The 25,956-nt window shown below is 39.8% G+C and overlaps 1 protein-coding gene across 1 annotated transcript in view; it reads left to right on the forward strand.

The window, feature by feature from the left end:
- Nucleotides 1–25,956, forward strand: part of TRIM36 (tripartite motif containing 36) — a 1,224,111-nt gene that overhangs the window by 452,832 nt on the left and 745,323 nt on the right. The window lies entirely within an intron of this gene.

Raw genomic sequence — 25,956 nt, forward strand, 5'->3', positions numbered from 1 at the left:
AAATATAAATGTGATGGTTCAGTTAAGAGTACATCTAACTTAATGGGGCATATTAGAAGTATTTAAAAACTACTATAAAGATATAAATAATAACACACCACTTTTGGAGATAGATTATGTAATAAATACTTTTATTCAAGAAAATATAACTACTAAGGTGTCAATGCAACAAAATAACATATTAAATAAACAAATAACATTAACGGAAATGAAAGAGCAAATAAAAAATGTAAAAGATAATAAAGCTCAAGGACTGGATGGAATAATTCCTGAACTATATAAGATTTTTCCTGAATATATAATAAAGAAAATGATGAGTGCCTTTACTATGGTTAAGCAAAAATGTATAACACCCCCATTGTGGAAATTATCTCCCCCATATTAAAACAAGGTAAGGACCCCAAACCCTGTGATTCATATAGGCCAATTTCATTACTAAACACTGATTATAAAATTTTCTTGACGATATTAGCTAATAGGATAAAGAATATTTTACCTGATCTAATACATAATGATCAGACAGGGTTCATTCTTCACAGAAAAGTACAAGATAACATTATTAAATTACTATCATTAATATACATAGCATGCAAATACAAAAAACAATTAACTATTATCAGCCCAGACATAGAAAAGGTTTTTGATTCTATTAGTTGGTCTTGGCTACAAAGAATTCTAATTGGGTTTGAATTTTCCTCAGATTTTATCTTATTAATGAAAATTTATAGTGGGGCAAAAGCTTATGTGAAAATCGGATCATGTCTGTCCTCACCACTAGAAATCCTCAAGGGAACTAGACAAGGTTGTCCTTTGTCACCATTATTGTTTGCTCTTTCAATGGAACCTTTTGCTGCATATATTAGAAACAAGCAAAGTATAAAATGCTTTCAAATTAATAAGGACTGTTGTCCTAAGATACAATTATTTGCTGATGATATGTTGTTAACATTGGGTGATATTGATGGTTCTTTGCATGATGTTGTAAATACCTTAAGCAAGTCTGAAAGAATTTTAGGGCTTAAATTTAATCATAATAAATCCAAAAAATTACTAATTAAGAAAAAGATCAGCAAAAGCCTAAGAGTGAATAGCCTGTTTAATTCGGAGAATGATGGTTTAGAATATTTGGGTGTCAGTATAAAGAGTACATGGAAAGAGTCTGTTAAACTAAACTACAATAACTTAATAAACACCATTAGTGAACTAATCAAAATATGGAATAAAATGTTCTTCACAGTGGAGGATAGGCTTTCTTTAATTAAAATGATAATTTTACCTAAAATTTTGTTTTATATACAGTCATTGGTACTACCCCCTCCCAAAAACATATTTAAAATTAGATTCCATGCTACTTAAATTTTTATGGTTTCCCTTAAAACCTAGGATTACATATAAATGGCAAATTAGAGCTTGGAACAGTAATTGGATAGCATTCCCTAGCTTGGTTCTTTATTCCAAATCAGTTATAATTAATGTAATATTACATTGGATCACACTTACCTATATATTCTGGCTGGAAAACAATCCATGGGATTCATATAACTGATGTCAGAACTATAGAAAATCTGTTTAAGGAACAATATGGAATAAGTAGAGTTCATTGGCTTTTATATGAATTTTGTTTAATAAGAAGTTTGATCATTTTTCTTATGGCATTAATCAAATATTTAATAACTTTAAAAATATAATTGATTGTAATTACAACATTAAACAGTTTTTATTTCTTATATTCCCTATAGCATACCCCCCCAGATTGCCTAGATTCTTTCAACATCAGTGCGATGCAAAAAGTAAAGGAAACAGCTTGATAATCTGCCATCAGTTTATTGAAAATAAGAGTATTAAACCACTAAACATTTATGTAGTTTTGATAATAGTCAAGATGGTTGTTTATACACTCATTATGGCAGTTTATAGAAAACAAAATGAGAGTATCAATCAACTTAGAGACTGAATCTATACATAGTTTGATTCAGCTTTTTATTAAGTGTCTTGAAAAGACAGATAATCAAAAATTAAGTATCTCACCTATCTATAATATACTAAAAGAAGACACTCTAAAGTTTGACTCAGCTTTTTGGACTTTCTGTGTAAAAATTAATGGAGAACAAATATCTGATGAATCCAAAAAAATTGTTATTGAATTCTATGTATGGTACCTCTTTTTCACTACATTGGAGATTGTATACATGGAAATTTATGAATAGGAGTTTCTGTACTTCATATAAAATAAATCTTATACTCAAAAACAGTGAAAGTAAATGTTGGAAATGTGATGAATTACTAGAGGCCAACTGGGCTCACATGTTCATTGAATGTAGAAATGTTCAATACTGGAAAGACTTCAGATATTTTGTAAATGATTTATGGTCTGATAACTGTCATATTTCTAACTCACTAATTCTATTAAATGTTTCTATACCCAATGTAATACCTAAATCCCCAATTCACTTACTCTGGTCACTTGCAATTTTCAGAAAAGGTATTACCCTGAACTGGAAAAGTAAACAAGATTTGATGTTTAAAGATTTTATTAATTTAACAAAAGTTGTTTGTAAAAAAGAACTGCAAACCATTTGTTATACAACTCATAACATTACTCATACAAAATAGCATGGCAAAAATTGGAAAACCTTTTGAACAAATACTTATAACTTCTCATGTTTAAAATGATTGTTTGTCATGGATGAATGTAAATATTGTAAATAGTTGTGTTATTGTTTTATTGTATTTGTTATATGTACATTTGCGTATGTTTATAATGAAAACAAAATAAAAATGTTTTTGAAAAAAAAAAGATGTATATTGTACTGGATGTATAGCCTCATGAACAAACAACTGTACATAAATCTGAGTACAGCATTATTCTGCCTTTGATTCCAGCTACATTTTCTCCCAGAAATGTTAATATCATTCTAGGTAACTGCTGTTGAATGCAAGATGTCTTCTCCATATGTCCTGTTGGCCCATAGACTCTGAAGGAATTTATTAAGATGTACCAGTGGTGATCTTGGATTCCTGACAACCAGGAATATAGGAAGAAATGTTGGCTTTCTACATCAACCTCCCATGGTGTTGCCTCATATAAAAACAAGTACCCTCTGTTCAACTGCATCTTTTTAAAGGGTTCCAGTAAAGTTACTCAGAGTCAGAGAAAGGGTTGGGAGAACTTGCTGAGGTTGAAGGGGGTGATTTTATTATGGAGCTTGGCAGCAAGTTACCCAGATGATGTAGTCTGAAAAGACTCCAGGAGTAGTTCAGCACTGTAGGTGACTGGGAGTCATTTGGCTGTGGATGGGATGGTGCAATGGTGTTCTTGGAGGAAGGGGTAGCTGGAAATGAATCAGCAGATTTTGTTTCAATGGAATGTAGAGTGGATGAGGTTTTTTTTTTTAAAGGCTGTGGCCATGATGGGGAGCCTGTGTACAGGCTGAACTTCAAAGACTCCTTTGCCTATTGCAGCTCTAGCTAGTCTGGAGGAAAAGGGAGATATTTTCTAGGAACAAAATAAAAGAGTGCGTTGACCTCTTTCTTGAGGTTTTCATAGCGGTTATGGAAGTTGAGACTGGTCTATTTAATGTAATGCCCCTTTTGGCATTTATTTGCCTTAACATTTTACTCAATTTGAGAGACTCCAGAGATTCTTAACTAAAAAGATCAATGATCACAAGACCTTCAGTTATCCTGACAGACTGGCAGCTCTCGTTGTGCTCAGTCTCTTTGACACCTCCATAGGGATCTGTGTCTAGCAGTTCAAGCCATGAAAGACCCAACTCTCTTTGCTCTCCTATTCCTTTGCAAGACATTGCTCCTCAGTTACCAGATAAAGGAACTAAACCTTCATCAACAGATAAACCAAACTCATCAATTTGATACATTTATACCCCAAGATATCCCCCATCTTTAGAACAAACTTCCACTACATGTCAGGCATGTGAAGTTTACCTTTGCCACTTTCAAGGTAAAACTAGATAATTGGATGGGCAGCCTCAGAATTTCCCCTGGTTTATCTTGTGTTGCCCTGTCTTTTTATATATAAACACGTTTATTAAACCACAACTAAAACATTGACTTAGGTACACATACATTAATAGAAAAGAAAACAAAGCATAGTAACTTACTTATTCTCATGCAGTATAAATGTGTCGCTTGTCCCTCTCTAACATAGAGGCCAAGCAGGTGGGGTATTTTGTTTAGATGCTTTAGTACATAGAAACACAGGATGGATAGCAGCATTATAAAATATAATTGAACTAGTTAACAGACAGACCTTACATACATGCTTAGATGTCAACAGCTTACTACAAAATGGCACTCAGACTTGCACCTGTTCAGTATTTATACACTTGTGCAAGACCTTAGTTTCTTAAAGATACATACACACATACTGATCTACATCCTTCCTCTTAAAAAGATTGCCCTTTGTAAAAACAATATTAGATTTAGACATGCATTACTATAGACATTAGAAACAAAACACAGTGTTCATGTCCAAGTTGCCATGTATCTGCTACATGGTTTGGAGATATGACCAAATCTTGTAACATAACAATTTGGACTGAATTTAGCAACAGGGACAGTCTTTGGTGAACAACTCGTATCAGGAACTTCTGGATTTGTCACAGGAACAGGAATATTCTCTGGAACTTCCTCAAGAATTGGAACACTGGGCAACTCACTCTGAGATAAAGAGTCTTTCTCACAGGCTATGTGCTGTGGCATAGGCTTGGACACCAGTCTCAAATGTTCCTGATTCTGCCTAAACTCTGCTCCTTGTGATTCCACAATATACAGTCTTGGCTAGGGGCAAATATTATTCACGACTCCAATCCGATCATAAGCTTTAAATGTTTGCATCCTTACCAGTTCTCCTTTTCATAATGGATTGAGCGGTTTGCTGGTCTTATCATACTAGAACTTCTGGGTTAAATGCTTCTTCAACAGATTGGCTTTCACTGACCTGTTGTTCTTAACACATGGAACCAACAATTGACTACTGATTGGTAACATAGTTCTGTTTTGTCTCAACAGAAGTCTGAGCAAATGAACCAAGATGTTTATCATGAGGAATATTTCTGAAGTTCAAGAAAATCAGGAAAACATCACTATTGTCTCATTTTGACTTCTCTAACAACTGTTTTGCACTTTGAACTACATGTTCTGCCAAACCATTTGACTGCAGATACTCTGGGCTACTTGTAACATGAGTAAAGTCCCACTCTTCGGCAAATCTTTTGATCTGTTGGCTTGTAAACTTCATGCCATTGTCAGAAATAACTTTGTGTGAACTACCATGGACTGCAAAATGATGCTTCATCTTAGTAATGACAATACTGGATGCTATATTAGGAAGTAGGTCAATCTCGAACCAAGTGGAGTAAGAGTCTACTAACATTAAATAATGTTGATCGTTCCACTCAAAAATATCAGTGGCTACTGTTGACCAGGGTAGTTCAGGAATCTGATTTAGCTGAAGTGGTTCCTTCTGTTGATGTGGCTTTATACTATTACATACAGAACAAGATAAAAGTACTCTCTGTGTCTTGTGACATAAAAGGCCAAAATACTAGATCTCTCACCCTTCTTTTGGTAGAGTCTGTTCCTGGGTGACCACGATGCAAGATAGTAATGTACTTTTGTTGCAAGGACTTTGGAACAATTACTTTCAGACCTTTCATGATGATACCTTTGTCAGACAAAATCTCATCTCTGTATAGACAATAAGGTTGCACTTCTTGAGGTAAACTAGATTTGTTTTGATGGCTATCCTTGATTGATAAAGTGCATGAGCCTCTGTAAAACTGGATCTGTGGCTGTGCAATCTCTCAACTCATCAAGAAGTATGGAAGAAAACTTTCTCACTACCATGACTTATAAATCAAGGTTCTCATTCTCATGCTGTTCAGTGCTGTTTCTGGGCAATCTGGACAGTGTCTCAGCAAGATAAAGAAGCTTGCCTTTCTTGCAGACAAGAGTGAAATTATACTTTTGCAATCTCAGCATCATACTTTGCAGTCTGGCTGGAGCTGTATGCATAGGCTTTCTCAAGGTAGTGACTAGAGGCTGGTGGTCTGTTGCGATCTGGATAGGTCTACCATAAACATAATCATGGAACTCTGAACATGCAGACACAGTTGCCAAAAGCTCTTTCTCAGTCTGAGCATTCTGCATTTCAGTTTTGGGTAAGAGTTCTTGATGCATAAACAATAGGTTGACCGTCTTGTGGAATGACTGCACCTAGACCAAATCTTGAAGCATTGCATGAAAGAGTAACTGGCTTGTGAACAAAACAGTATCTGAGAGTTGGTGGACTGGCAATTCTTTGTTTCAGGACATCAAATGCTCTTTGGTGCTGTTCTCATGATACATCTTTACGTGTCAGCTGTCTGAGCGGTGCTGAAAGTTGGCTCAAGTTTAGAATGAACTTGCCTAGGTAGTTACCATGCCAAGAAAATGTTGCAGGGCTTGAACATTGTCTGGAGCTGGCATCTTGAGAATGGTTGTTTGTTTAGAAGGGTCTGGTTGCAGGCCTAAACTGGTGAGTAAATGACTGACATAAGTAACTTCTCATAGCCTGAATTTGCATTTATGTGAATTGAGCTTAAGATTCACTTGATGTGCTCTTTCCAGAACTTTTCTGAGGTTTCTGTCATGTTCACCTTCACCATTACCTCCTCCTAGTATGCTGTCTACTATAATAGCACAAGGATACTCTGAAAAAATTTGCGCCATTGCATGTTGAAGGACTTCACTTGCAGAATTTATTCCAAATGGCATTCTTAAAAATCTGCACCTTCCAAATGGAGTACTGAAAGTAGTAAGCAATAATGATTTCTTGTTAAGCTGAATTTGCCAGAATGAACTCTCTGCATCTAAGACAGAAAAAAATAGTGGCATTTGGCAACAGACTGTGACTTCTTTGACTGTGTGCATTGGGTGATGAGGTCTTATTAGTGCTTTGTTCAAATCTCATGGATCAATACATATTCTGATGTCATCTGAGCTTTTCTTATGAGCTACTGCCATAGAAGATACCCATTCAGTAGGGTTGGTGAACCTACTGGACAAATCACACCTTGTCACACCATTTTATCTAACCCAGCTTTGACTCTGTCCTGCATGGCTATTGGAACTTTCCAAGCTTGCCTGATAACTGTTTGACATCTGGGTCTAACTTCATGGAGTACACAACTGGAAGCTTCTCTAGTTTGTCTTCAAAAAATCAGCATATGTGGAAAAAATATACTGGGTGAAATTAGAGTAGTGGTCATTCAAGCTAACATGATGGACTTCATTATTAGATGAAAGCAGTCCCATTTTCAAACTGTCTGTGAGCCTTAATAACGACTGGACTTGCATCTTGACCACATATAATAGCAAATCGTAGATTCTTCCAGCAACCAGAGTAAGATGAAAGCATTACTGAGCCTTCAGTTTGAATTTCTTCACCACAATAAGCAACAAGCTTTGCACTCTGCCAAATCAAGCCTTTCACCATGACACACTCTTGCAAATATTTCTGCTGACATAACATTCCACGTGGAACCTCTGTCAACTTTGAGCTCTATGGGTTTTCCATTTATCCAAACAGTACAAAATACTTCATTCTTTGCCCTTAAATCTACTGTGTTGACTGTTTCATGAAGTGCTGCCACACTATCAACATAAAGAATGGGGTTGCAGCTTTCTAATTGATCAAATGTTTTCTTAAAATGTTCCCTTTTAATAAATGAATCTGGGTCTTCTGATTTATAAAACCTTTTGAAATGATTCCATTTGTTGCATTTGTGGCATTTCTGACCAAAAGCTAAACATTTCTCCCTTTTAGAGTCATGACTTCCACCTATGCTTTGAGTTTGCTGACTCACTTTTATGCTTCACATTGACTGTGCTTAGTCTGGAATTTTCTGGAAAGCTCTGGGGTTCACCAGTGAGTGTTGCAGTGGTTATAGTTGCTGCCATGAGCTTGGGGCTGTTTCTTTTAACTATGTGCTCCATACTATCAACATGAACTATGGAAGTTACTGGAACCATGCATCTCTCATTCATAAGCATATTTGTGTGCTTTTCTGTGAGCTCATGTATCTGACAAATCCCAATGGCCTTATGCAAAGTTAAATCACTGTCATGAAGCAAAATCTTTCTCACAGCCTCATCTTTAATATGCACACAAATCTGTCTTTTATCAACTCATTCCTTAAATCACCAAATGTGCATATTTTAGCCTATTTCTCAAGTTGGTTATATATTCTGCAAAATTTTCATCAGGCTTTTGATCCCTTGTATAAAATAAGTCCCTTTTCATTGTAACATTTGTCTGGGGGTTACACATTTCTCTAAATTTACATTTTAAGCACTCTGGGTCCTCCCTTGACTTAGCCGGTACAACAGTATGATGGTTTTCCCCCTCTTCTGTATAGATAGCAGGTGCATACACAAGTGAATGCTCCCTTTCTATGGCTTCTGACCCAACTAAATTAAGCAAAATAAATAATCAAACAACACGAAATAGTAATAATAAACACACCAAACAGCCAGTAGTAGCAGCAATTCTCCTTATATTTCCAAGACCTGGTACCTCGGCATCTCGCCTTCAATGTATGGGCATCTTTATCAGAAAATGCAGCCTGATCAAAATGTCATACTGTTGCTCAAACACTCTCCATTTCTCAGCAATATTACTGCCAAACACAAGTGCACTGGGTTTTCGAAATCCGTTTGCCATGCCTACAAAGTATGTGTTTATGCATACACTGAAAATATGACCCTTGTAATTATGTACAAATTGTTCTGTGAGGTTGTAATAACATTCACATGCACAATAAACTATCTGAAGTACTGTACTTTGCGAAATATGCTCTGTAATGGCTGTTTTCTGCAAAATAACTTTACTGTAATACAGCACAAACATCCGAACGCTTCATACACTTCTGATAACTCAGATATCTTTGATCAATATGAAAAATACATGCTTGGCAAAATGCGGTTGTTTCCCCCTTATTTTATTTATTTTATGCAATTTGGACTTTAAAGGTTCATAGGTGTGTACTAGGCTAATGGCCCTGGAGCCTTTACAAGCCTAGCCCATAGAAGTGACCTGGCATTGTGCCCCCCAACGTTAGTTCCCAGTGCCTCTATCAAGTAGAGCCACTGGAGTGATCCCTGGGGTGAACTTTCTATTACCCATTCACTCATCAAGATTTCTCTTGAAGAGGGACAGTGAGGTGCTCTGCTTGACATGTATGGGAAGTCTATTCCAGAGGATGGGCAGTCTCTGGGTGAAGAACCTGTTCCTCCAGCATGTTCTGTTCATTATGGTAATGAGGTTGAGGTCTCTGGAGCGTGTAGTGTGGAGGGATTGGGATTTCTTTAGATGTAGCATTTCTAACAGAGCTGGGTCAGACATGGCTTTGTAAGTCAAGCAAAGATTGCCTCTAAGTAGGCGATATGAGACAGAGAAGAGCTGGAGTCTTTTGAATCTGTCCATGTAGGACATGTGTTTAATGCCTACGATCCTCTGCATGAGGTATTTCTGTGGCCTCTCCAGCTGTTGCAGGTGTCTAATGAGGTACATGCCAAATGGGGCATTATACTCAATGATGGGTCTAATGAGGGAAGAGTAGAGAGAGACAATGACCTCTTTCTTCCTGGATGCAAAACCCTTGGTAATGACATGTGCTTCATAGAAGGACTTTCTGACCACAGTGGCAATGTGGTGGTCGGAGGAAAGGTTGCTGTCAACCTGCATCCCCAGATCTCTTATAACTCCTTCAGTATTGAGTGGGCTCCCATCGATGTAGTAATTAATGGGAACTGAGTTTTACCAAAGGGGATGATGACATATTTTTTGGCATTAAGCTTAAGGCCATGGTTTCGACACCAGTCATTGGTCTCAGTGAGGCCTTTCTGTAGGATGTCTGCATCACTTGGGGAGTTAATAGTGGCTCCCAGCTTGCAGTCATCTGCGAACTTGGTCAGCCAGAGTCCCTTTTGTGTTGGCCTGGACTTCTGAGGAGTAGATGCCGAACAGAAGAGGATCCAGGACTGATCCCTGTGGGACTCCACTCATGACTGGTTAGCACTGACTTGGAGTCTACTACTTTCACACTGTGTGTTCTATCTGTGAGCCAATTTGCAACCCACCTAGTGATATAGGGGTTGATGCCTAGTTTGGTGAGTTTATCAATAATTCCCGAGTGAGGAATGGTATCAAATGCCTTGGCCAGATCGAAGTAGGCTGTATGCACTGCCTTACCTTCAACCACAGCCCTGGTGACTGACTCAAAGAAGTCAACCAGGTTGAGCAAGCATGATCTCCCTTTCACAAAGCCAAATTGCATGGGGTCTAGAGTTTGGAGATTTTCTATATCTTTGTTAATCAGGTCCATGATGATGCATTCCATAGCTTTTCATGTCAGACTCATCAGGCTAATGGGGTGATAATTCCCTGGGTCTTTAGTTGCTCCCCCTTTATGGAGAGGGATGACTGTAGCATTGCAACATTCAGTAGGGACAAAGCCTGAGGTGAGGCTGTGACTGGACAAGGCACACAGATGTGGTGCCAGTTCACTTTGCAGTTCATGTAGAACACAGCCAGGGATATTATCGGGTCCCATGGAAACTGTATTCCTGGCCTTGGACAATGCAGCTTTAACCTGTGCTGAAGTAATGCTGGGTGCCTGGCATTCTTCCAGTATTGGGATTGGTCCTTTGGGGGGGGGGGTAAAGTTGGCACTGAATCTGTCTGCCAGTATGTTGACAATATCTTTTGGATTAGTATAGGAGGTACCATTATGCAGTAACTCAGAGCAAATCTGAGTATTGCCATGGCAGTTCTTGATAAAACTATAGAAGGCTTTATGATTGTTTTTAGTGTCTGCCGCAATTCTGCCTTCATAGCTGGCTTTAGAGGATTTGATGAGGGATCTCAACATTTGTTGAGGCTAATAAGGGAGTTTCTCCAGTCTTGGGACTTCACCACTGTCAATGTCTCTATTTCTTGTTACTACAGTAATTTACAAAAACTTGTAAATAATATTATAATGATATAATTTATTTATGAATGTTTGATCAATCGATTTATAGTGTTAATGCTATTATCATTATCCTTCTTTTTAATCTAATTTTTATTTTTGTGTATTCATGTTATTTATTATATGTCGTTTCCATAATGTTGACACGAACTGTGAATGTTTCTTTAAATTGACTGAAAGGGATGTTCAGCCAATTATGTTTTAATTGGGTTTTTAATTCAACTTGGTTTTATATAACAGACTAACTTTTCACTGTCTCTTATTTCTGAAGAAGTCAGCTATTAACCGCTGACGAAAAGTGCTTAAAGAACTTGTTAAATAAACATTTTTCGACTGCTATTGCACCCGTTTTTATTTTTATAGAAGGCTTTGTCATTGTTTTTAGTGTCTGCCGCAATTCTGCCTTCATAGCTGGCTTTAGAGGATTTGATGAGGGATCTCAACTTTTTGTTGAGGCTAATAAGGGAGTTTTTCCAGTCTTGGGACGTCACCACTTTCTGCAGTAGTTTCTTGCTTCTGTTGTAGAGTTTATTAATGGCAGAGGACTACCAGATTCACTTCCTTTTTTGGAGGAGAGCATCTTGGTTCTGTTGGGTATGGCTATTTCCATGCATTTATGTACATTAGTGTATGATTCAGCAGTCACGCAGCTATTTTCCATTGGCATGGGTGCTGTGAAGTTAGCCACCTCTTTTTTTGTGAACCCAAAGTCAGCTTTGGAGAAGTTTTTTAAGGTGGTTACCTTTGGAGGGGGTGTGGGTGAGATGTGGATTTCTATGGTGATTAGTTTATGGTCAAATCTGCCAGGGAGGGATTGACTACTGGTGTAGAGCAACAGTCGTCCATGTTGATAATAACCAGGTCAAGGGTGTTGCTTCCTCTAGTGGGGGTCAGAATGAGTTCGTCCAGGGCATTGGAATTGATGAATTCCAGGAAGTGTTGGGCCAGTGTATTGGTGCTTCAGTAGTTCTCCCAGTTGATGGAGGGGTAGTTGAAGTCTCCTAGTATGAGAGTGTTGGGTTGGACCTTGATAGAGTCCAGGCCGCTTAGGAACATGGAGTGAGAGTCTAGCGACTTGGTTGGGGACCTATAGCAGGCTATGACCTGGATTACCATCTTACCCAGTGTTAGTTGTACCTGAAGTATCTCAGATGCATTATGCTGGGTTACTAGTCTGGAGGTGTGCATATCCTTTATGAATATGAAAACCCCACCACCTTTGGAGCTATGGTCCATGTTCGGGGCTGAAAGGTGTGAAATGAGTTATAACCTGGTAGCACAGGGGTGCTTTCTACCGCTTTAAACCAGGTCTCCGTTACAGCACAAATGTCGATGTTTTCCATTTTGAGGAGTGCTTCGAGCGAGTGCATCTTGAGATTTAGACTTCTATTGTTGAGCATGACCCTCAGATTGCATTTATTTATAGCTGTTATGGTGGTAATTTGGCCTTTGGAACACCGCCTAAAAAAGGCACTATAGGGGTGGCAAGAGCCTTAGCCAGTACCCGGAAACCCAGGGGTGACAGATGCAGCCCATCTCTGGCAAAGCATCGAGGTCTGTCAGTCATGTCGACCCAAGCAGACAGATACTGGATCCCCTTAGAATGACACCAGAAACTTAGCCAGTTGTTGAAGTCAATCATTTTTTGTTTGTACTACGGTATCATTCTGGGTGACGGTAGGATACTGCTCAGGGCTAAGGTCATACCAGCCTGGGCCACATCATCGAGAGCTCCACCATATATCCTTTCATGTAGTCCATGGAGGTGCGTCTAAGGCCATTCACACCCACACGGACAATGACAGAGTCATACTTGTACTTGTGGAGTGACTTGAATGCATGTGTTATGTCAGATTCTGACACCTGACTGTTACCTTCTCCTTATTCAACCTAGTGAGTGGGACATCTATGCGCCTTACTATTGAGTCACCAGTAATTAGTGTATTGGGCAAGGTGTTTAGCCTTAGGGGCTTGGGTGAGGGGCACACTGTGGAGGTGAGCTATGTGTCTTGTGGTTTGTGCTGTGTTGTGGTGGTGGAGTGCATTTCTGCCTTGGAGATTTCTGCTGTTTGGGTAAATTTCTATTGAGAGCCTCCGCGAAGGTGGGTGTGTGGTTTATGTTTTTATGTGAGAAATGTGATGGTAGATGCTCTGGAGGGGTATGTGTTCCATGTGGTCTGGTGCAGGTGTTGACCTTCTCCTTATGACCAGCTAGTCCGGTCTTGACTGGAGAGTGCGTAGCTTCCACTTTGGTGATATAAGTGCAGCTCTCATAAGTCTGAGTGTTGGGAGATAAGAGGAGAGGGTTGTCTGTGTACATGTGGCAGTTGCTACACTGCCTCAAAATGGCCAAGTGCACCAGGTTAATAGGAGCAAGCAAAGGGAACTGGCCTTTAATCATGCCAGGAGGGGTGGTCATAACTGCTAAGTATTGGAGCTATTTCCATGAAGAACTAGTGCTGATGGCACTTAGGTGTGCTACAATAATTGCTACAAAAACCTGTTGAAGTGCAAAACAATTAAGCTGTCTGATGTACAAGAGAGAAGGAACTAGCAAGATTCAGGGAAAAAACTGAAGCGCAGACTTCCTGGCACCAATAATAGTTTACCTCAGCTCGGAGCCGCTAGGCGGAGCTTAAACAAATGTAAACCTGTGCAAACATGGGCTTTTAAACCAGAAAGTTTAAAAGTATGGAAAAACTGCCCAAACGGCCAATAAACTACAATTTCTGAGCTAGAAACCACTCCTCTTGTGGTAGATAGGCTACCGCTTACCACTCCCACTGATAAGCTGGAAGGCTTCCCTCCAACACAGAAATGGGACATATCGGTTTATGCGAATATCATTTAGAATGTTCTGTATGCCTTGTTTCATATTTTGCAAATAAAAATAGTGCTGAGCAAGTTTTAACACTGAAATTAATTTCTGACCTGTTTTGCAAAGTATGCGTATTGGTGGGATGATTCACTGCTTTATATTCCTCCAGTTTCAACTGAGTGCCTCTTAATCTCGAACTGAAGAATTTGGATTCCATCCTGGCTTCAAGTCCTTTAGACATGCCGCTTCTGACACCATGTCACTCATCCCTTTCTAACATAGATGACACGCAGGTGGGGTATTTCATTTAGATGCTTTAATATATAAAAACACATCAGGATGGATAGCAGCATCATAAAATGTTAACAGACAGACCTTAAATACATACATACATGCTTACATCTTAACAGCTTACTACAAAATGGTAGTCAGACTTGCACATGATCAGTATTTATGCACTTATGCAAGCCCTTGGATAGCTTCTTAAAATGCATGCACACATATTGATCTACAAAAATGCATGTTTCCTTTTAAATTATCATTCAGTCCGACATTGCATAAATTGTTCAATTCATGCGTTCCCTTAAACCTCAGTACTTAAACTACAATTGGTTTAGAAGCTGATTTTTATTTTCTAGTAATTGCTTTTTTTTTTTAGACATTAACATTACACTCGGGCTCTAAATTGTTTAGACATTTGTTTAGACATAGTAAGACCTATGTCCCAGCTCAAAAGAATCATTTCCTTAATTACAACAATCTGCCTCCCTAATATTTATGAAAAAACATTCTGTAGGGAATTTTTTCACTGCTTGCATCTCACTATCCGTGCTCATAATCAAGAGCATTCAGTTTCCTAGTTTTTGTTAACTATTTATCCTCTTCCCACATATCTAAATGCTGTAACAAAATCCTTTTAATTCATACACCTATGTACTTCATCTTGTCATGTCCCCATAAATATGGGTATTGAACCAATTAAAAGTGTGGGTACATAGTTTTCTACTATAGCCCTTGTTTTATTTTCATTAATTTTATATTCAGAAAGGACTTGAAACTGGCTCACAGTATTCCAGAATATTGAAATGCCACTCTCTGAATTTATCAAATACAAAATATCATCTGAAAATAATGCTATTTTTTCTAGAGTATTATACCATTTATGTCATTGCATTTATGAGTCCCTTATTTCCTTTACCAATGGCTCTAAAGAAAAAGCAAACAAAGGGGAAAAAGGACAACCCTGCCTTGTTCCTTTATTGAAACATATTTTGATGGAGCAGAACTCTCCTCCTAATTCTTGCCTCTGAGCCTTCATATATCTTATTAATTAACTCTATTATTCTATCAGTGAATGCAAACCTTCCATTGCCCTACTCACAAAATCCCAGCTGACTCTGTCAAATGCCTCCTCTTCAGCCCACCAATAATACTAGTGTCTTCTTACATTCTTCTTCCCTCTGGATCATCATTGTTCTGTTAATGTTTTCAAATGTTTTGTTTTCAAATGTTTGCCTTCCCTTCACAAAACCACATTGATCTATGTCTATCCATTTTGGCAACACCTTTGCCATTATGTTAGTATTATAGCCATAAACACTTTATAAGCCATATTTAAAATTGAAACTAGTTTATATGAAGGTGGGTCTGAAGGGTCATTGCACTCTTTTGTAATTCAACTACCACAGCTCTCTTCCAACCCACCCACCACTACTCATGCACATAGTACCACTACTCACACACACATAGCACACATCAAACACAAAAATCATCATACATGGAGGTTCCCTCAAAAAATTTACCAAAACACCAGAGACCTCCAAAACACAACACTGCTACAACTAACACAGTTCCCAAGCACCCGTGACACATAGTAACACCAGTTTCTCACCTACCAAGCCTCTAAGGTGTACCACTAAAAAAACAAACTTTCTTGTCATTTGAGAGTCCATAGTGAGACACACGGATGTCCTACTCACCAGGTTGGACAAGGAGAAGGTCACAGTCAGCTGCCTGCCTGGTGCCAGGATACATCAGATCACACATGCACTCAGGTATCTCAGTAACAAGTACCGTTATGACTCTGTTATAGTTCATGTTGCAGTGAATGACCTAAGACATATATCAGTTGTCTAGAGATATGATTGAGCTCTCCGAATGTGTGTTGCAGGCAGGTATGTCCCTAGCCTTGAGCAGCATACTACCCTCACCTAGAATGATGCTACAGTATAAACAAAAAATGATTTATTTCAATAATTGGCTTAGTTTTTGGTGTCATTCAAAGGGGATCCATTTTTTTAAACAAGAAACATTTACTAAATCATCACTTATGACATAAGCAATCATACATTTATACAGTGGATATAAAAAATGTACACACCCCTGTTAAAATGCCAGGTTTTTGTGATATAAAAAATGAGACAACAATAAATAATTTCAAATCTTTTCCCACATTTAATGTAACCTATAACCTGTACAATTCAATTGAAAAACAAACAAATCTCTTATGGGAAAAAATATAAAAAATAAAAAGCGTACAATAAGCTGGTTGCATAAGTGTGTTGAAACACCTTTTGATTTAATTACAGTGTTCAATTTTCTTGGGAACACACCTGCCATCAATTAAAGAGATTCTGATTAACTCCAAATAAAGTTCAGCTCTCCTAGTAGGATTTTAATGACATTTACTCAGTTGCCTGCTACAACAAAAGCCATGGTTTACAGAGAGCTTACAAAGCATCAAAGGGATCTCATTGTTGAAAGATATCAGTCAGGAGAAGGGTACAAAAAATTTCCACAGCATTGGATATACCATGGAACACAGTGAAGACAGTCATCAAAAACTGGATAAAATATGGGACAACAGTGACGTTGCAAAAAACTAGAGGTCCCTCCAAAATTGATGAAAAGACAAGTTGTAAACTGGTCAGGGAGGCTGCCAAGAGACCTACAGCAACACTGAAGTAGCTGCAGGAATTTCTGGCAAGTACTGGTTGTGTACTACATGTGACAACAGTCTCCCGTATTCTCCATATGTCTGGACTATGGGGTAGGGTTGCAAGACAGAAGCCTTTTCTTACACAGGAAAAACATCCACGCCCGCTAAAATTTACAAAACAGTACATCAAATCTCCCAAAAACATGTGGGAAAATGTGTTGTGGGCTGATGAGACCAAGGTTGAACTTTTTGGCCACAATTCCAAAAGGTACGTTTGGCACAAAAACAACACTTTGCATTACAAAAAGAACACTATCCCCATGGTGAAGCATGGTGGTGGCAGTGTCATGCTTTGGGATTTCTTTTCTTCAGCTGGAACCGGGGCTTTAGTCAAGGTGGAGGGAATTATGAACAGTTCCAAATACCAGTCACTTTTGGCCCAAAACCTTCAGGCATCTGCTAGAAAGCTGAAGATGAAGAAGCTTTTCACCTTTCAACACGACAATGATCCCAAGCATACATCCAAATCAACAAAAAAATGGCTTCACCAGAAGAAAAAAAGAAGTTATGTCTTACCATAATGTTCCATCTGTGTTGTAGATCTTTGTTCATTCATTACAGTTAGGACCTCGGTTCCGTCCTCAGAACTGATACGGCTGTTTCCCAGCTCGCGCAAGCCAAAAACTCTCAGCTAAGACATACCCATAATGCCCCTCTCCTAGTTACTCCAGATCGAGTTTGCCCGCCCTAGATAAACGATGCAGTAATAGAAAAGATAGCAGGAGGCTCTGTCTGAGCAAATACCCTAACCAGGAGTTCCTAAAGTACACCAGTGTCCGGGCAGGGGGGAGGAGGGTGGGAAGTAATGAATGAACAAAGATCTACAACACAGATGGAACGTTATGGTAAGACATAACTTCTTTAGCTGATGTTGTAAATCTTTGTTCTTTCATTACAGTTAGGACCAAGTCCCCAGCTACTTCAGTCCTGGGTGGCCCTAAGGAAGGATATTCCTGAGCACCATAGAACCAATAGATGCTCGCCCCCTGGAGGTCAAAACCAATTTGTAACGAGATATAACGGTATGAGGTCTTGCCCAAGTTGCTGCTGCGCATATATCATCCATAGAGGCTCTGGAATGAAAAGCTGTCGAGAGACCGAATGGCAGTGCCCTGAACTGGTAGTGATTGGCTCCCAGCCGGAGGCGGAAAAACCTTCAGGAGCGCGGTGATCCATCTTAATGTGGTAGTATGCGTCCTGGAGATCTATAGAGCACATCCAGTTATCCCTCCATAAGAAAGGAAGAATGGACTGTATCATGACCATCTGGACTTTTTGAGGTTTGATGAATTTGTTCAATAGGCTGAGATCCAGGATTGGTCTTCAGTCCCCTGTCATTTTTGGCACTAAAAAAGGACCTTGAGTAAAACCCGGATCCTGTCTGGTCTAGTGGGACTGGTTGGATGACTTTTCCTTAGCAGCTTTTCTATCTCTAAGGCTGCTAATTCCCTCTGATTGGGTGGTACATCAGGGATTCGTATGACAGGTCTGGGACTTAAGTCAAAAGGTATTTGGTAGCCTCTGGATATTATTCTCTGCACCCAAACATCGGTAGTAATAAGATGTCAGGCTGGTAGATGCAGAGAAAAAGAACCCCGACAGCTTCCAGAGGAAAGCAATCAGGCCACTGCTCAAGAGCGCTGGTAGGGTCTGCCGGAAAAAGAATCTCTAGTGCCCTGGTTACGCGGACCCCATCTACCCCAAAAGGAACGTCTTCCATATGAGTTGCCCCCTCTGCCCCGGGGGGATTGTTCACCACGAGTGTCACAAAAAGGTCCTTGGGATTTCTTGAACCACATTTTTCCTCCCTTCTGGTTCCTGGAGTAGCACCTCTGGGGGTTGGAAAGGCCTATGCCCACAGCAGACAAGGTCTTTCTATCTTTCTCACTTCGTGTAAGTGTGTCTCATATTTTGGGTCCAAAAAGTGCAGATTCATCGACAGGTGCATTGACGAAGGAAGATTTAAAGGGGTTTGCGAAGTCATACAACCACATCCAAGCATTACGTCTCATGACAATGCCTGATGTGGCAGCTCGATCTGCCCCCTCAGTGGAGTGAGATATCAAACGCATCGAGGGGTACGAGATGGATTCAAGGGTGGCTAGCTGTGAGGCAACAGTATCATGCTCCTTATCAGACAGTAACCCACCAAAGAGAAAGACATTTCAGAAATTAGGTCTCTTTGGAGATGAGTAAAGTGTGCCAGATAGTTCAGCAACCGAATGGCGGATGTCGCTGAAGCATAGATCCATTTCCTTAGTCTGTCCATGGTACGGGACTCTCTGTTTGGAGGATGGATGGTGGAACTATCTTCTGCTAGTTACCGCTTGGTGGCCGCTGCCACAACCATAGAACCAACTATTAAGACCAGTGGGGCTGGTCTTCAGGTGTAGATAAAATTTTTGTCTGGCCTCTGAGGGACAGGTTCTAGGCTGTCCTGGGCTTTCCAGGCATGCTGCACAATGAGTTTAACAAGGTTATCTGCCGGTGGGGTCACCCAGAAAGTAGATGGTTGGGCATGGACGGCCTGCAGGAACACTGATTCCTCAGAAGAAGGGTTATAGGACTTCCAGTCTCCCTGCTGCTTGAGGATTTCAAGAATGTCTCCGAATAAGATGTCATCTGGGGGAGACAGTGGGGACCCTTCCCCCTCATCACAATCAGTGTCTTTGGTGATAGATTCCTCCAGTGAATCAAGGTGTTTCCTCTTGCACTGTTTCTTCTGGGGTGGCTCCCCAGTGGGATCTTCTGAGGAGGACTCTGGAGAAGGGCTTCCCTTCAAAGAGAGTTCTTGTGACTCCCGTGCCCAGGGTCCCGAATTAGAGGGTTGGGAGAGGAGCAGGAGAACTGGAAGCCATCTGAGCCATGGACATAGCTGGCACCAGCGAGAAAACAGATGCCAGGCTAGATACCAAGCACTGCTTCGGGGGAGCATTGGTTCTGCCAGAGCAGATGCAGCAAGGGTGGACGGTGCCGACAGGGAAAACATTGCTGTCAGAACCGTGATAGTATGCACTGGAAGTATCTTGTCCTTGGCAGGTATTTGAATTTTGGAGCCGATGGAGCTGAAGAAACTGTCGGCACTGTGGCTGGGGATGGTGCTGAAGCAGGTACAGTCATCGGAGCTGATGTTGGATCCAAGGATGGCACCGAAGTCAGTGGTGCCAAGGTCGGAGCCGAAATAGGGGTGAATATCATGGATGGCACCGAGGGAGAAGACACAAAGCCTGGTGCCGAAAAGGTCTGCGCCGAGGAAGCACGGAGCTGACTTGGTTCCGTTACTGATGGAGATGCAGGAACCGAGTGACTCAGTTTGTCCTTATGTTTTTTAGCCTTTGGAGGGAGGGAGGGGAGACTCTGACCCAGATACAGCCTCCGAAAAAGGTGTCTTGAGTAATCCGTTTGTCCTTATGTTTTTTGGTCTTTGGAGGGGGTGAGGCCTCCAAAAAAAAGGTGCCTTGAGTAATCCGTTTTTCCTTATGTTTTATGGTCTTTGGAGGGCGTGAGACCTCCAACTCCAGACAAAGTCTCCAAAAAAGGTGTCTTGAGTAGTCCATTTTTCCTTATTTTTTTTGTCTTTGGAGGGGGTGAGACCTCCGACCCAGATAGAGCCTTCGAAAAAAAGATGCCTTGAGTAATCCATTTTTTTCTTATGTTTTATGGTCTTTGGAGGGGGTGAGACCTCTGACCCAGATAGAGCCTCTGAAAAAAGGTGCCTTGAGTAATCTGTTTTTACTTATGTTTTATGGTCTTTGGTGGGGGTGAGACCTCCGACCCAGATAGAGCCTCTGAAAAAGGTGCCTTGAGTAACCTATTTTTCCTTATGTTTTTTGGTCTTTGGAGGGGGAGAGACCTGCGACCCGGATAGAGCCTCCGAAAAAGGTGTCTTGTGTAAACCTTTTAAGATAAGTTTATTATTACGTTCTGCTAGTGTACAATTACTAAAACTAGCACAAAAGTCACAGTCAGCTTTAATATGATCCACGCCCAAACAGTAGACACAACGAAGATGTGTATCTGAGTTAGGCATCTTACGTACACACTTGTCACACTGTTTAAATCCCAACTTAACTTTGTCTGACATAGTAAGGCAACAAGGCTATCCTATAGAAAAAAATAAGGGAGAAAATACCAGTGGTGTTATTTTATAAAATACCACTAATAGAAAGGAAAGGCCTGTCAAAGACAGGAGAGAGGGACAGTATCAATAAAGGTAAAAAATTAAATTACCTAGGAAATAGGCTTAGGTTATAGACGACAGTAAGAAAAGGCTAACTTGTCTAAAAATTAAATAATTTTGAAGATAAACTGTCTTAAAATTAAAAATTTTCTACTTAGCTTTGAGAGAGATGGCTAGCGCGTCTGACTAGGAACACGGCAAACGAGATCTGAAGTAACTAGGAGAGGGGCATTATGGGTAGGTCTTAACTGAGAGTTTTTGGTTTGCGCGAGTTAGGAAATGGCCGTATCGGTTCCGAGAACGGAACCGAGGTCCTAACTGTAATGAAAGAAGAAAGATTTACAACATCAGATTTAAAGTTTTGGAATGGCCCAGCCAGAGCCCACACCTAAATCCAATAGAAAATCTGTGGGATGACCTGAAGAGGGCTGTGCACAAGAGATACCCTTGCAATCTGACAGATTTGGAGCGCTTTTGCAAGGAAGAGTGGGCAAATATTGCCAAGTCAAGATGTGCCATGCTAATAGACTCTAACCCAAAAAGACTGAATGTTGTAATTAAATCAAAAGGTGCTTCAACAAAGTATTAGTTTAAGGGTGTGCACACTTATGCAACCAGCTTATTGTATGTTTTTTTTTTATTTTTTATATTTTTTCCCCTAACAGATTTGTTTATTTTTCAGTTGAATTGTACAGGTTATAGGTCACATTAAAGGTGGGAAAGGTTTTGAAATGATTTATTGTGGTCTCATTTTTTTATATCACAAAAACCTGGCATTTTAACAGGTGTGTGTACACTTTTTATATCCACTGTAAATTAAAGCAAACTACACCAACACAATCCTAGTTGCAAGCGTTTCACATCACAAATAGTTTACTATCATATTCTCGCATCAACAATGTATGAATGTTCAGATTTCCGAACCATAATATCGGAAGTCACAAGAATGAACCAAATGAATGTAGAAGGAAGTATTTTGGTAAAGTCGACATCTCAGAAATGTCGACTTTACCGAAAATACTACACTTCCGGTCAACAGTAACACAACGCTTTTTGCCCTCCTGCGCCCCCCAATGCTCCCTGCTACTTAGATATACAAACTCTGAGATCGCACTATAGTGAGGGAAAGGGTACATTTTCCGATCCCCACTATAGTGCGATCTGCATGAAAATGTAGAAAGTCACAATAGCGATTGCTGTATTGCATTCACTGTTGTAAATTTCTACATTTTAGCCTTCATTCTTCCAATTCTACCAAATGGGTCAATTCGGACTAATGTGAATTGCACAGAGTCTTATCACCAATTTGATAATAAACCATCACAAACCATATTGACACACACCCAGTTGCAGACATTACACATCACTTATAATCTACCAAATCATTTTCAAATATTACATAGCTTATTTAATTCTTGCATTTTCTTAAACTGCATTACTCCCCTGTATGTATTGTTCCCACAATTCCCATTTTTTCCTATGTAGCTTGCTCCTACCCTTTTCTAAAGATCTCAATTCCAGTTGTTTTATCTCTGTTACTATATTCACTACTTCTAATTTAGTTGGTTTAGATTCTGATTTCCATTTTCTAATAATTGCTTTTTTGGCAGCCATCATAATTAGACACAGCATCTCCAACAGTGCACCCCGCAGGGAATCCTTAAAGTCCGCCAACCCACCACACTCACAGAAAATATGTTCCCAAGTACCTCTTTCTTCCCCATTACACCTCCAACATTTGCTGTCTACCTGAGGAACAATTCTCGACCATCACAAGTCTACCATTGTAAGGAAAGCTTTCCTTGAGGCTCACTTGATTAGTAAAGGCATTGCCTCAAGGGCAAAAGAGGTTATGACCTCTCTGTACTCTGCATTTATTCAGCCCATAATTAAGTATAATGCCCCGTTCGGCATGTACCATACTAAGCACCTGCAGCAACTGGAGAGACCTCAGAGGTTTCTAACAAAGAAGATCAAGGGCCTCCAGCATGTGCCTTACATGGAGTGACTGAAGTCCCTGTCACTATACTTCATATCGTATAGACTTCTAAGAGGAGACTTATGCCTGACCTACAGAGTGACCCAAGACCCAAACCTAATGAACTTACTGCATATCCATAAATCAAATGGGTCTTGGGCTACCCCTTCCAAGGACTTAAATATGGCCTGCGACTTAAACAGGACTAGCTGGAGGACAAATTTATTTCCCAGCGACTACCATGTCTTTGGAACCGGCTACCAATTCATGTCAAACATAGCACCTCTGTGACACTGTTCAAGAGGAAATTGGACAAGTGGATGGGGCACTGTAAATTTTTACTGGGGATAGTGCACACATCCCCCCTAGTCATGGGCAGTCATCACTAAATGCAATCTTGGGTATTGACTAGTACTTCTACAATATTACATTGGGTTGAAACGGCTAGGCTTAAACTGACCTCTGGGTCGATAGCCTAGTAATATCCTATGCCCACAACTTCAGTAACCAAATGCACAGGGGGAAAATAATGTCCATGGCCTCCAAGGCAACATGAGACAGCAGGCTGGCCATTGGACATGTTATTGGCAGTAAAAATGCAGTGCACAATGGGCAGTGCTTTCGTAATTGGTGTGCGTGGACCACTATCCTCTTTAGTGTATCTAGGGAGCATTACCTAAAATGCATACTGGAACAAAAACGTGACTACAGTAACATGCAAGATTTCCTTTATGCTGTAGCAGACTTCTACATGTTGTAGTTACATAATTATGTACTGTACACTGAGCACAACACTCGCTACTTCTTCTGTCCTCATGCACTTGGTTACTAAAACTGTGGGTATGGCAGTGTGTGCTTCTGTTTGTCCACAGGGAATTCACAACAGCCATTTTTCTGTGCAGGTGAATGTCACTTCAGCCATGTGTCTCCAACCGAGTGTACCACAGGGAAATGTCTCACTGCCTAGGTGCCTGAACCCCTGGGGGCTTATTTCATAATGCATATAAGAAATATTATTTTGTTGAGACTTGGCTATTGATTGGCTCAGTAACACTGTACATGGCTTGTTCACTAACATGACCCAAAGTGTAATTTGCGATTTCTTTTATTTACATGCCAGTAATAGTTTATAGTTATTTCTTACAAAGCAAGAAATTACTTAAGCACTTTCCAACAGTGGATATGCAGAGGACTCCATTTTTGTAAGGGGACCGAGTTACAGGGATAGTACTTTTAAAATGGACATTTCTGATACTTCGGATGGCTGGAAGCCCCTTTCTTATGGAGTACTGCCTGAATGGCTTTCCAGTGAAGTTGTACTGTAATGATAAAAGATTACACCTTATACTTTCTGTAGTACACTTGCAAATATGTGAAGAGCACATATTTAGAAAGATGTTAGGGAAATGGCAGTTTTATATGTAGAGTAACATTTCATTTGCACATTAAATGAGCATCCAGTCCATGCTAAATACAATTCCAGACTATGTTAACAGTTAAGTTTCTTAAGGTTTGTTTTAGCACTGATGTTGAAATGGTTTGTTTATTGTGTTTTAAAAACAGATCGAACCTGATGTTCTTAGCATGTCAGGTTTTTCGTAGTGCTGTAATCTAGTGTATTTTTCCTAGGGTTGCTATCTTTTGAGATGTTTAAAGTGGTGGCAGTTCAGTACTGTGACATTTTGTATTTAAAAAATACCACAGCAATTATAAACAGTTTCATTTTATTACAATAATGGCCTGCTGTTATAGAAAGTTACTATTTTTATGTGATAATACCAGCAAAAAAAAGTTTTCTGTAACATTTACAAGAAAAAAAATCTCAAAATGACAGGACAGCCATTTATGCAACTCAAGCTCACCCTCAAATACAAGTAACAAAACAAAAGTTGTTGTTTCTTTCGGCTTTTCCCGGTTAGGGGTCGCCACAGCGGAACTCCGGTCCGCTAATGATTGGCAGTTATTTTTACGTGCTGAGTTGCCGGCACTAACGCACAACCTTAAACGAAAGTACGCCCATTCACGGATGTCTCCACAACAGACGCTCTAGTTTTGAATCGAACGGGAAAACGTCTTGCAGTAAAGGCGACAACGCTACCGCAGCACCACCACCACCACGGTCCTGCGAAAAAGACACGGATGCTAACCCTTTAGTTTATATACATTTTTTCATCTTTCCATCTAATGAAATTCCTTTCCTCAATCAAATGACTTTGGTTGCAGTAGAAGTCCCAAATAGTTCATTTTGACTTTGTGCACCAATGGCACAAATCAGACTACAAACATACCCCTGAATGACTTTGCTGATCTAAACAAAGCCAAAATAATAATATGCTACAAAGCCTTATAAAATCACAGGCGGTTGTTAAATATTTACCCCCAATTCGCTCTAAAAGTTCATAGAACACGGTTTGCATCAACTAGACGTACGGAAATGCAGTGTCTGGTTCTACTGGTGTATGCAATCCTGAGCGATTTATCAGAAAAGGGAGGAACACTACAAAAATATGAAAAAAAATCAAAAATCGGGGGCATTCTCTCGACAATATTCTGGACAGTTGAGAATTATGATCGGGACTGCCTCTCAACTGCACAGATTTTCGCTTCTTATTTTGGTCCGTTTTCATAAAATTGTGGTTTTCTTACAAATTAGTGGGAAATCACTGAAGACTGAAGTCAGAAAATAACGACAGGCATTTGAGTTTCAGGTTTCAAACTCTTCAGAAAATCCATGCTAAGGCAAAGCCTGTTGTTCTATCAACTTTCTAAGTTTGTAAGAGCAATATTTAAAAATTGTTCCAATTTTGGGCCTTTGTCCCACTTTTATTAATGGCTTTGTCCAGATTTCTTGCTCTAGGTTGAGAGGTATGATTCAGGAGTCAGCACTGAAGTTTTTTTACACGTTGCGCCATTGTATTCAGCTTTCACGCTGCTTTCTTGCAATATGAA

The sequence above is a fragment of the Protopterus annectens genome, chromosome 17.part0, assembly GCF_019279795.1.
Source record: "Protopterus annectens isolate FY-2018-M chromosome 17.part0, PAN1.0, whole genome shotgun sequence".
Classification (NCBI taxonomy): Eukaryota; Metazoa; Chordata; order Ceratodontiformes; family Protopteridae; genus Protopterus; species Protopterus annectens.